Genomic DNA, 12613 nt, shown 5'->3' on the forward strand with positions numbered 1-12613 from the left:
TAAACGGTAAATTCTCGCTCTTTCGAACGACCACCATCATTTCGACAAAGGAGCGTCGGGAGGGTTAGCGACTCACCACACGGATGTTATGTTTGGGGTAAGGTTAGAGTTAGGTGTAGAAGAAATTACATGTAGAAACAGCAAAGCTATCCCACTTTAAACAAGCAGGCCACAGCATCTCTTCTTTTAGGTATATTGCCATGGAAAAGCCTCCTGGAGGAGGCAGCCAAGAACGCCACCTGTTACAAAGAGAAATGTTTTATATAGGCTACATCAGGGGTCTTAAACGTTTTCAGGACAAGGACCCCTTAGTTGAGAGAGAGATGAAGCAGGGACCCCCACAACCTGTTCATAGATTAGTTTCATTGTTTGACAGCACGATCATCAGTGTATTTTGGATTCATGACAATTCGTGTTTTCAGATATTTAACCACTTGAGCCGTCAATACTTAATAAACTTGACCTTTCTCTCTGTACTTAGTCTGCTCTGTTTACCCTCTACAGAACACCAAAGCTCTTAGCTGAAAATAGCCGATCTACAAGTTCTTGCTTGTAGATCTGCTATTTTTGGGTAAAGTTCTCCGAATATGGGCACATTTTTCAAATGGTTAATATAAAAAAGGAGGAAAAAAAGTTTCTAGCATACAAAGATTTGAAGGACCCCCTTTGGTAACTCTGAGGACCCCCTAGGGGTCCTGAACCCCCTGTTGAAGACCCCTGGGCTACATTATCTCAACACAATGGCCACTCATGGTCTAAATGAAGAGTTCGACCTTAAACCTTTACTGTAACTTCTCCTGTATTTTAATATTGCATTGTAATTGTGCTTTTTTAATTTTAATCTGACTACTACTTCTACTTTGATCATTGTTACAGTTATACATGACTTAAACAGGTACAGTATGTGGCACTGATATGTCTGATTTGTCAGTGGGTATGTGGGTTAATTTTCTAACTAATACATTAAGCTCCTGGTGGTCATATAGACATCTTGGCTTAATCTCTGTGCCATTTACAAATCTTGGTTTATGTCTCTTTCTATGCAGACAGCAGACTGTGTCTGATCAGTAATCAGTCTCAAGTTCATTGGGCGGAGTCCCCGGCTGGTCATGCAAATTGCAAACTGTGAGCACTACCCATCATTCCCTTTACATGTATACACCTGCACTTTATATATACATTGTTCAGTATCAACATATTCTCACCTCCAATGCGTCAAACAAATGGGCTGTCAGTATGCACCTGACGAAGGCCAGAGCGGGCGAAACGCTGTTTTCTTTTTTTAATACCGCTTGGTTAAAGGAGTATTCAGTGATAATGAAAGTGGCCAAGGGTCATCTTGTCCCTTACTGGCCTTACAGTGTGGAAATGTTTAGTTTTTTATAATTTTTTTATCATTATAATGTTCTCGTTTTGATCATTAGACCCAATCACTGAATATCGGTAGGCCTACGTCTCCAGCTTCAGGATATGTATGATACTGATTTACTACCAGACTGTGGCATTTTATGAGTTCAGTAGTTTACAATCTAGGCATTTAGCAGACGGTCTTAATTCAGAGCGACTGTGGTACTCAAAACTTTTATTTTGACCATCATAACTAAACATCTAACATAACTACGGCCATATTCTACCCTGATTGGTCGAGGACTGGCTGGCCACCTCTGAAAACCGAATCTAGCTATGCTCGTAACACGGGCCATGGTGGAAGTCCTTATATGGTCAGCACACATTCTAGTGAGGAGAATGAATGGAAAATGTACCAATTATATTTTTTTATTTGAATGAAATACAATCACTGAATATACCTTTAACAAAATTATTTGGGGAGCATTAAGACAGATCAATTATTTTCTTCAGTTTTCCCTTTTTTGATCCAGCACCTGTACCAATATTGTGGATGTGCGTGTATCTCCTGACCGGAACAGCACACAGACCCCATCCCTCTTTAAGTAGATGTCAAGACTGGTTGCCAATATAGCGCTATTGATTATAGCACTAAACCTGTGATTAAAGTTGCTCTGTTACGGTAATTGTAGTGGAGTAAAAGTAATGAAAACTGGAAATACTCTATGAAGTAAAATTGTACTTACGTACAGTACTTGAGTAAAAGTACTTTCCACCACTGCCAATAAGGTTGCACAGAGAAGCGGTGTATACGGTCTATCATGCAGACTTGTCTACACATGGTTGGAATCTCAAACTTTGAAATGGGAATGGAAATATAAATGTAGAATATTATTCTGGTGTGACCGTGCCCTTACAAGTGAAAGTCAAACATGTACTGTATGTAATAATAATGAAATATGCAAAGTAACTAACTAAAATGTTCAAATAATTGTAGTGGAGTAAAAGTATAATATTTGGCTTTGAGATGTATAGTGGAGTAGAACAATAGCACACAAAATACTGGAAATACTCAAGTAAAGTAAAAGTACTTAAGTACATTACTTGAGTACTTAGTTACTTTACATGACTGAGTACATGCATACATGGGACCATGATTGTGACTATACTTGTCTGTTGCGAAAATGCTAAATAAACAGCTTAATGTGTTAACTGTTTTTATTATATTTTGACTCTTGCTTTGGCAATGTAAACACGTTTTCCTAATCTTTTGATGAGATCAACTCCATCAGTCTCTGTGTTATGACCTTAGGTCATATTGGGCATTTGTCCAGTATGTTGCCCTATGTATATCTTTTCCCCTCATTGTGTGTGTGTGTGTGTGTGTGTGTGTGTGTGTGTGTGTGTGTGTGTGTGTGTGTGTGTGTGTGTGTGTGTGTGTGTGTGTTGGTGTGTGAGACTGAGTGGTGCTGATTGAGTGAGTGGTTGCCAGCTGGTGTGAGTGGTGGCTGAGTGTGAATGGATAACTAGGTGGAGCATGCTGCTGATTGGCACCTGTGACCAGGCTGGAGATGGCTGCCTCTGCTGGTGTCTTCCTCTTATCCAGCCTCCAAACAGCAGCCTTTACGTCATTTTAGAATTGTATTTCCCATGGATTCAAGTCTATGTAGGAGTATGTAGGGGTGGGGGACCTCATTTTGGTTCCAGGTTGTCCTGCTAGGTTATTAGTGTTTACTGGTAAGACTCCCTAATCGGGAGATTTTATTAGTTAATGTATAGTAGTGTATTTTCTGGGTCTTGTTTGGTTTATTCTTGTGTTTGAGCTGTTAGGCCCCCACACTGAGGTAACCTGTAACTTAATGTGACGATTCTGACTTTTATCTTAACTTATTACAATAAATCCTTAAAGGGGGAGTTCAGTCAAATAAAGATGATAACAAGGGTATTCCCAGTTTGTCACACAACAGAGTAATGTATTATTAACCAACAGACAAAATTTGAATGATGAAAAAAATCTAAAAGTTAAAAAAATTACGTTTCAAAATTTGTCAAATCCAATACATATTTTTCTGTCCTTTCTGCCTAGGGCTGTAGGGGCGTGGCCTATGTACAGTATGAAGCCACGCCCATTCACAGAGGTTTCTGCTTTGGTTTTCAGTGATGTTAAAAAAAAGAAAAAAAAAGGCACTAAAGTTGGCTACATTTACTCAAAAAGAAAGTAACTAAGTACATTTACTCAAGTACTTTGTACTCAGGTACTTTGTCTTTACTTGAGTATTATTATTATTATTATTTTCGAATTAAAGGTCCATGAAACACAAAATCACGTTTTCTATATATATATTATATCAATGAGTCACTTGTGATAGGGAGCAGTGATATGGTTCAATTTGCCCATAGGCTTGGGGATTCAGAGCTTTCTGCTGTCTCTGTAGCTATTTCTGTGTACTTCCACTTTCTAGGTCAAAAAGAAATCTTTGGCGCCACTCATTAAATCTTAGCTATCACTGTTCTATGGTGTAATGTGACGTAGGTATATCTAATTAATATTAACGTTTGTTTTACAGAGTCGTATCAAGGGGGGGCGTGGTTTCACTGTATGCTTGTTTCAGCCAGAGAGAAGAGCAGGCGCTGTCAACAGACAGTTACACTGTGTGGTGCCTGTGTTATTGCGATTTACTACCAAAACCTCCACCGGCTGTCTGTCAGTGAGTGAGTGAGTCAGTCAGTCAGTCCGTCACACTTTTGCCCTGCTCATATCTCCACAACCGTTGCCCCCATCCATCCCATCCCAGGGACCCCCAGGTCCCTGGGGGACCCCCAGATGTAAAAAATGACCAAATGTGCTCACACGTCACACGTCACACTTTTTCCCTGCTTATATCTCCGCACCCGTTGACCCGATCCATGCCAGATTTTACACACACACTCCTTGCCTGCCAAACTACAACCTCCAAGGACCCCCGGAGCCCCAGGGACTCCCAGGTCCCTGGGGGACCCCCAGATGTAAAAAATGACCAAATGTGCAAAAATGACCAAATGACCACCCCAACGGGGCTGCTCACGGGGAATTCCCGGGGACCACCGACTCCTGGTGCTCCAGAACGGATGCAAAAGTGGTGGCGCCCCCAGTGGAGGACCCCCTGCCACTGCAGCGCACATAAAATGCCGTAACTCGGGCTAGGAGCGTCCGGGAGAGCCGGGGCCGGTACCTATTCGTCCGCCAAGGCAACGCGGAGACCCCACCCCTCATTTCTCACATGGCCCTATTCTAGCGCCACCTTCAGGCCGATTTTTAAAACACATTTTTGGACACTGCTCCTACAGTTTTTGCCCTAAAATCACGAATATCACTACACAGCATGTCTACACTCATGTCATCAACATGGATCAGGAAGATTTTGGAAAAACACATTTTGCCCTATTTGTGGAGATAAGCCACCTACGGTCGCTTATCTACCGATTAGGGAGTCTTACTGGTTTTCTGTGTAGTGTAGCCTGTGTGTGTGTGTGTGGGTGGGTGGGTGTGTGCGTGCGTGCGTGCGTGTCGTGACAGTGCACACACACACACAACGTCCACACACGAAAAATAGCAGATCTACAAGCTCACAGCGCGTCGCGAAAGCGACGCGTTGTGAGCTTGTATATCGGCTATGTATGTAGCCTAGCTAATAGCCGTAGAGCCGAAACCAACGTGTTTACATGAGAAGCTGCTGCTGCAACGGCTGTTAGCTAGGCTACATAGCTACATAGCAGATATACAAGCTCACAACGCGTCGCGAAAGCGACGCCCCGCGACGCGTTGTGAGCTTGTAGATCTGCTAGTTTTCGTGTGTGTGGACGTTGTGTGCGCGCGCGCGCACTGTCACCACACACACACACACACACACACACACACACACACACACACACACACACACACACACTACACAGCAAATAGCTATAACGCTAGCCTAGCGTCCATTCTTCACTGGTTCCGTGGTCCAGAGCTGGAGAAAGTGTGTCCATGGATAAAAGCTCAGACCGCTTGTTTGTAAAATACCTGCACATTTTAATTGGTTACAGAACATGGAGTTGCCGAATCTTTATACTTTTTACACCTCCAATGGCTGGTTTTAAAAAATGTTTCCGAAATGGAAAAGCAACAAGTGCCCACTGCTGACAGCTTCGGTCTGTCTCTCTCTGATAGAACATTACTCCGCCCCCTCCCCCCACAACGGCAGATAACCACGCCTACATTTTAGAAATCTTTTCATGTTCTGAAATCCCATAAAACAAATTAGAGGCGGGGTTTCTTATCCCTTTAATAAAGAAAAGTAAAAAGCTCACAATGTGTCAAGCTTGTAGATCTGCTATTTTCAAAATACTTGATATATTTGAAAACGTTTGCAGTAGTAGTGATACTGATTGATTGATTGAAGACTTTATTAGAAGTTTGCATAGGAAAAGGTACAGTTTCATGACGGTACAGTTCACTGGTACAAGGTCTACTAAAAGGAGATCCATGAAAAGACTAAGCTTATTTCCACTGGAAACCATTGAAGTATCTCATATACTTTTACTCAAGTATTTGAGTACTTTTTCCATCACTCGTCACAGGACGTGCAGCGTGCGCGCGCGCACACGCACGCACACGCACGCACACACACACACACACACACACACACACACACACACACACACACACAGAGGGAGACGCGATGGGAAGAGGGAGAGAGAGAGACTTTCTGAACGTGGCTAATGCTAGCTAGCAGCAGCTAAACTGTGGACTTGTGTGGAGGCATGGAGGCACGCGCCGCGCGTGGGTGCTGTGTGTGTGTGTGTGTGTGTGTGGGGGGGGGGGGGAATGTTAGGGTTGGGGGGGGGAGCACTGCAGCAACAACAACAGTGTGGAGTCTGTGGACGTTAGCGTTTAGCGTCCAGGCTAGCAGGAAGAAGGGAAGTTGCCTAGTAACTGATCTCATAGGCTATTCAGTAGCCTATCAAAAGTAATTAATTAATAACTATCACCGTGATGCGCAGTTTTGCGCACCACGGTGACAAGCATTAAAATATGGCACCCCAGTTATGATTAAAAAACGTATGTTGAGATATAATGACCTCAATTGTATTTATTATTGTGATGGTCTGGGAACTCTTATTCTGAAGTGCTTGCCCCGGAAGTGCTGAAGTGCTTGTTCCGGAAGTACTTGTTATTGACTAGCAGTCAGTTTGCACACACACACAGAGAGAGAGACTGAGGCATGGTGAAATAAACCATGCCTCAGTTATGTGTCAACTGAGTTCCAGCCAGAGCTGATGTGTCTGTGTCAAGTTCTTCGTTATTTCACCTCGAGTATTTCTGGTACATAGAGCGCTGAAAACTACATGCTTAACAGGTTATGGGCCCAGCATAACCAGACTTATTCCCGAGGTGAAAAGTTTGCTGGCGTGCTAAGCTAACGACATGGCTACACGAGGTGGCCTGACTACTAGCAGCCGCTGGTCAAGGCTATGTTTTGACGGAGACGAGCAGAGGTATGAATTTGGGAGGCTAAGTTTTTGGCCCATCTACTACTGCAAGGATTGAAGGATACCATCCTAAATGAACCTGATGAAGAGGATGATGACAACGAAGGCGAGGATAAAAATGCCTTGGCCTACGCCGAGCTGATTCAATTTCTAGATGACAAAAGCTTGTCACTAGTTATGCGAGAGGCGGCTGATGATGGACGCAAGGCACTGAGAATCCTCAGAGACTATTACCTAGGTAAAAGCATGCCGCGGATCATTAGTCTATATACTGAACTAACTTCACTGCAAAAGTTATCGAGTGAAAGTGTAACTGACTATGTGATCCGCGCTGAGACTGCTATAACAGCCCTGGGAAATGCTGGGGAGACATTGAGTGATGGGCTGTTAGTGGCAATGGTATTGAAAGGACTTCCAGAAGAATTCAAGCCATTTGCGGTTCATATATCACAAAGCAACGTGCCAGTGCCCTTTCCCGAGTTTAAAACCAAGCTCAGAAGTTTCGAGGACACTGAAAAGATGCACGCAGCAGCAACAGCGGGCGACAACGTCATGAAGACCCAGATGCGGCCGACTGTGAGGTGGGCAAGTGCGGGTGATCGACGGGGAGCTGAGCGCTTCCATGGGTCGTGTCACCGGTGTGGTGAGTGGGGACACCGAGCCAAAGTGTGCGACCTACAGCAGCAGCGAGACAACGTGCAGAGGAGCTCTGAGTACAACGGTGGCGGCAGCGGCTGCGGCGACAGCGGCGGAAGCGGCGGTAGCAGCAGAAGCGGCGGCGGTCACGAGTACTCATTCAGTGCGAGCGACGGTGATATAAAGGTTCAACACGGGCGTGGTGTCAAGCAGACAGGTCTGATGGTCGATACGGGAGCGACTTCACACATCGTCACAAACATCAAGAAATTCACAAGATTTGACAACAGTTTCCAGCCAAAGACTCACAGCATGGAGCTTGCTGATGGTACGAGATGTAGCGGCGTTGCACAGCGCAGAGGAGACGCGCAAGTGACTCTGATCGACAGCAGAGGGCAATGCCACACAGCCACACTGAACCAGGCATTGTACATCCCTACATACCCACAGGACGTGTTTTCTGTGCAAACTGCAACTACCAGAGGTGCTACTGTTGTTTTCACGAAAGGTAAAAATGTTCTCAAATGTAGAGATGGTACAATGTTCAACATCCGTATGTATAACCGATTATATTACTTGAATACAGTGAATACGATTGATGTTGATCAACTGTAATGTGTGTTACAATGATTACAGACAGGTGCAGAAGCTCAAGGTTAAATGTGTGGACCAACAGACACAGACAGACAGACAAGTTGCCAGTTTCAAGCTACCAAGGCAGACTAGGTCTAGACGAAAGCATTCACTCCTACCACAGGTTCCCAAGGCTGTAGTAGTAACACCTCAGAGAAGGCAGGTACAGTCAGAGGCTAAAAGTCATGCTAAACGTTCACCTAGTAGTATGAGGATGAAACCAGCCTCATCAAATGATGTAACTGTGTCTGTGTATGATCAAGTTCGGATGAAAGTAGACTACTGCTACAGACTGCTAGGGGGAAAGAAAGCAGTGGGGGATATGATGCTCGACTATGTGCCTGAGAATCTGTGCATGCTAAACCAAGCTAACAAGAGAGAAGAAAAAAAAATGTGATTTGAAGTGACCTGTTTGAAAGCAGTGTGTATTTAAGTTTGCTTATTGCAGCCAAAATGTGAATATGGTGTTGGTGAACTCTGAAGGAGACTCTGTTGGAGAAACATGTCTTAAGTTTTATTATATTGTAAAAAGAAGGGGGAAAAAAAGTGTATATATGTATAAATCAATGTGAGATCAAGTGGGGGTGTTGAGATATAATGACCTCAATTGTATTTATTATTGTGATGGTCTGGGAACTCTTATTCTGAAGTGCTTGCCCCGGAAGTGCTGAAGTGCTTGTTCCGGAAGTACTTGTTATTGACTATTTAAGGAGTGTGAAATAAACCATGCCTCAGTTATGTGTCAACTGAGTTCCAGCCAGAGCTGATGTGTCTGTGTCAAGTTCTTCGTTATTTCACCTCGAGTATTTCTGGTACATAGAGCGCTGAAAACGACATGCTTAACAACGTAAAGCAGTCTTATTCCACAATGCTTTAATATAAAGTTCCAATTTTTTTATAGGGGTTCAGAAATGACTAATTCTACATGTAAATGTGTCTATAAAGAAATAGCTTAATTCCCTGAACTGGGCCTTTTAAGTATTGGGATTTCAAACCTGTGTGGCCTGGCTGTTTGGGGACTGGGAAGGAGGGAGTCCACTTTCTTGTTTGCGGCCTAGGCTCCCCTAGGCTCCCCTAGGCCGGGCCGTAACACTCTGCATATAACATATTGACATATTATACAACAGCAGTGCACTGCGTATCATTATCTAGCAGTGCAATTAATGAGCACTATATATACTGCACTGTCTCATCAAACAAAGAAATCAGCTGTGCTTGCGGACAAAGAGCTGCGGAAAAGGCTGTCATGCCAAATAACCGTGATGAGGCACACCCTCTCGTGTAATATTGCTTAACCCTTAAGTTCTGTTCGGGTCATTTTGACCCGTTTTACATTTTCATTTGGAAAGAAAAGGTAGAAGTTTTACATTTTTCCACCTGAAACTCACTGGCCTTAAAGATTCTTCTGAGATGAACATGTAAAAAAAATATTTTTGCACTACACCCATGCTAGACCCCCCTCATATTTTTTGAACCTTAAGTGCTGTTCGGGTCATTTTGACCCGGAAGCACAGATGCACAGAAATACACAGTATTATGCCAAAACACAGACACACAGTCACCCCCACTTCTAACACCCCCTTCCGAAGCCCCCTTCCAAAGCCCCCCCCCCACCTCCCCCCCACACACATAACCCCCCCTCCCCTGATGCACAGAAATACAAGGAATCATGTACAAACACAGATACACAATCACCCCCTAACCCCTTACACCCCTTACACCCCTCCCCCCTCCAACCCCCCTCTCCTCACCCTTACCCCCTCCCCTCCAAACCCCCCAACCTCTGTCCTAGTGTATACGTTCAAGTGTATATTATGTGACGTTCATGTGTGTTCACTGTTCACATGTGTGTTCAGCTCTGTGAGAATGATGTCCTGTTCTTGAACCACAAGTATTCAATTAATGGGCATGTTGGAAAAAAAAAGTTCATAAAAATTATTGTCTGATTTTCATTTGAGCAATATTGCCCAGTATTAAATAAAGTAGCTTTTTTTTTTTTTACATGAATTTCAGCTAAATCAGTAAAAACGCCTAGCTCTTACAATGTTTAATGTGATATATAGCAAAGCAGAAATGCAAACATTTACCATATATATCATATGAATTGGTTTGGTATTGAGTCAAAGTCAATGTATCATGATGATTTGTTAAGTTAAAATTTATATTAGTGTTGTTTTTTTTAAACCAAATATCCCCCGGGTCAAAATGACCCGAACAGAACGAAGGTGTAGTGAATCTGAACAGAACTTAAGGGTTAATTATGTCAGTGGTCAATGTCTGGGTGCAACTTGATCAAGGGTATAGTTTAATGAAGCAATAAGCCACAAGAGGCGAGTGGTTACCGGGTATTTTACACCGGCTGAGAGGCGTTGGGAAACACGAGCCCTCTACCATATTGCCAAGTTTCGTAAAAAGCGACTGCACGGTCAAGCCAGGACAGAAAAATTGGCAGAAAAATAATAAAAAGGTACTAACACAATAGTGTATCAAGCCCCTATACAGGGCTTGGCCACTAAAAATACCAATTTCAATAGTGGCTTCACCCTTTCAGGGCTTGGCCACTAATAAAAGGTACTAACACAATAGCGGCTACAAGCCCCTTACAGGGCTTGGCCACTAAATAAAATACAGGACATGTTAAAGGAAAAGATTAAGGTCAAACTCCGTTTAGACCATGAAGGGTCGTTGTGTTGAGATAATGTACAGTATATAAACATTTCTCTTTGTAACAGGTGGCATTCTTGTTTGCCTCCTCTGGGGGGCTTTTCCACATTTTCAATGTCTATATACCTACCTAGAGTACTAGAGTAAGTTTTTTAGGTCTAATTTTTGGTATGAGGCATTCCTGTTGCGTCTGTGTGCTGTTCATAAATGAACCACGATACACATCTTTACCAATGTTAACATAAACCTGGGGTAGTTGACAGTTCGTCTTTTTGGGGGATCTTAAAGAAGAGAATGCCCTTCCATGAATCATGTTCTCCAAGCAGAGATTAAATATAGATATGTTAACATGTCTGAATGTGTAGCCCTGAGAAACTCTGATGTAATGCTGTCAACACAAGTTATTATTATTGCCTTTATTCTCATGGTTTATGCAAGAATTGATTGATTGATTGATTCAATATATATATATATATATATATATATATATATATATATATATTTTACATTTTATCAGGTAATTATAAGATAATATAAGTATAGAGCAAACATTAAAACACGGTGGGTCTCATTCACCAAGAGCCTGATCTAGCATTTTATTTTTTTTATTTTTTAATCTCGTGACCACCAAAACATTTCAATAAAAAAACGGAAAAAAACAAAAAGAGAACTAAGCATTTTCACAAAATGAAAACTAAACTAGCAAAACCCGTAAAAACTCAAATGAAAACATGTAGTCAAAATAAAATAACAGTTGGTTCAAATGCTTAGATGTATAGAACATATAATACAATCTAATGTCAGTTATTTATTCTAAAACAGATTTCATTCATAAGCATAGAGCAGCAGGGGTCTTCAATGTTTTCAATTCAAGGACCCCTTATGTAGCCATTAGGCCCTGGTAATACATCAATATAATAAGCAAGGTAAAACATCAATATAATAAGCAAGGTAATACATCAACTGACTGTACTGATGTACATAAAATGCATACAAATATCAATATAGACAAAAATAACGTGGGTAGACGGAGCACCTATAGTAAAAAAGCTTTATACTGTAATTAATGTATCAAAAGCTTCCCACCATTAAGAATTGTGAATCTATTGAAATAAGTTACAAAGGAATCAACAACATGGTTATGAAGTGAACTCAAGCATTTATTGATTAAGATGGGCAAATGTGATTGTATGATCTCTCTCTCTCTCTCTCTCTCTCTCTCTCTCTCTCTCTCTCTCTCTCTCTCTCTCTCTCTCTCTCTCTGTCTCTCCCTCTCTTTCCATTTCCATGTCTATTCCTATCCTCCTGCCTCAAAAGGAAAAGACAAAATATGGCCACTCAATCGCATCTACTCAAAAAATAGATAGTGGATATGCAAATTGACCCTGAATGGAAACGGTGGACCCATCTCCCCAGTAGTCAGTCTGTGTATGTATGTGTTCCCCCATCTTCCCTTCGTCTTTTTGCGTGTGTCTATTCTTTTGAATGTGTTTGGAACAGTTTTAACTTTTGCTTAGATTTTTAAGCTTGGACTCTGACAATTATATTATTGACAACCAACCTTGCTAATGATAATCACACAGGCATTACTGCGGGAACTACAGGTGCTGCGAACTAAGGTAGTAAACATGGTATAATACTACACTTATAGCTGAGAGAGAGATACAACAGGCTACTACAGATTGTATAAAATTGTGTTGCAGATTAAACTTTTTCATAGATTTAATAGTTTTTTGTAGACTTTTGTTTGACAGCTCTGTCATCAGTCTTTTGTAAATCAATGTTTTTGTTTGTGTTTACACAATCTTATCTCTTTTCTATT

Source organism: Nannobrachium achirus, assembly GCF_963921795.1.
Source record: "Nannobrachium achirus genome assembly, chromosome: 15".
Classification (NCBI taxonomy): domain Eukaryota; kingdom Metazoa; phylum Chordata; class Actinopteri; order Myctophiformes; family Myctophidae; genus Nannobrachium; species Nannobrachium achirus.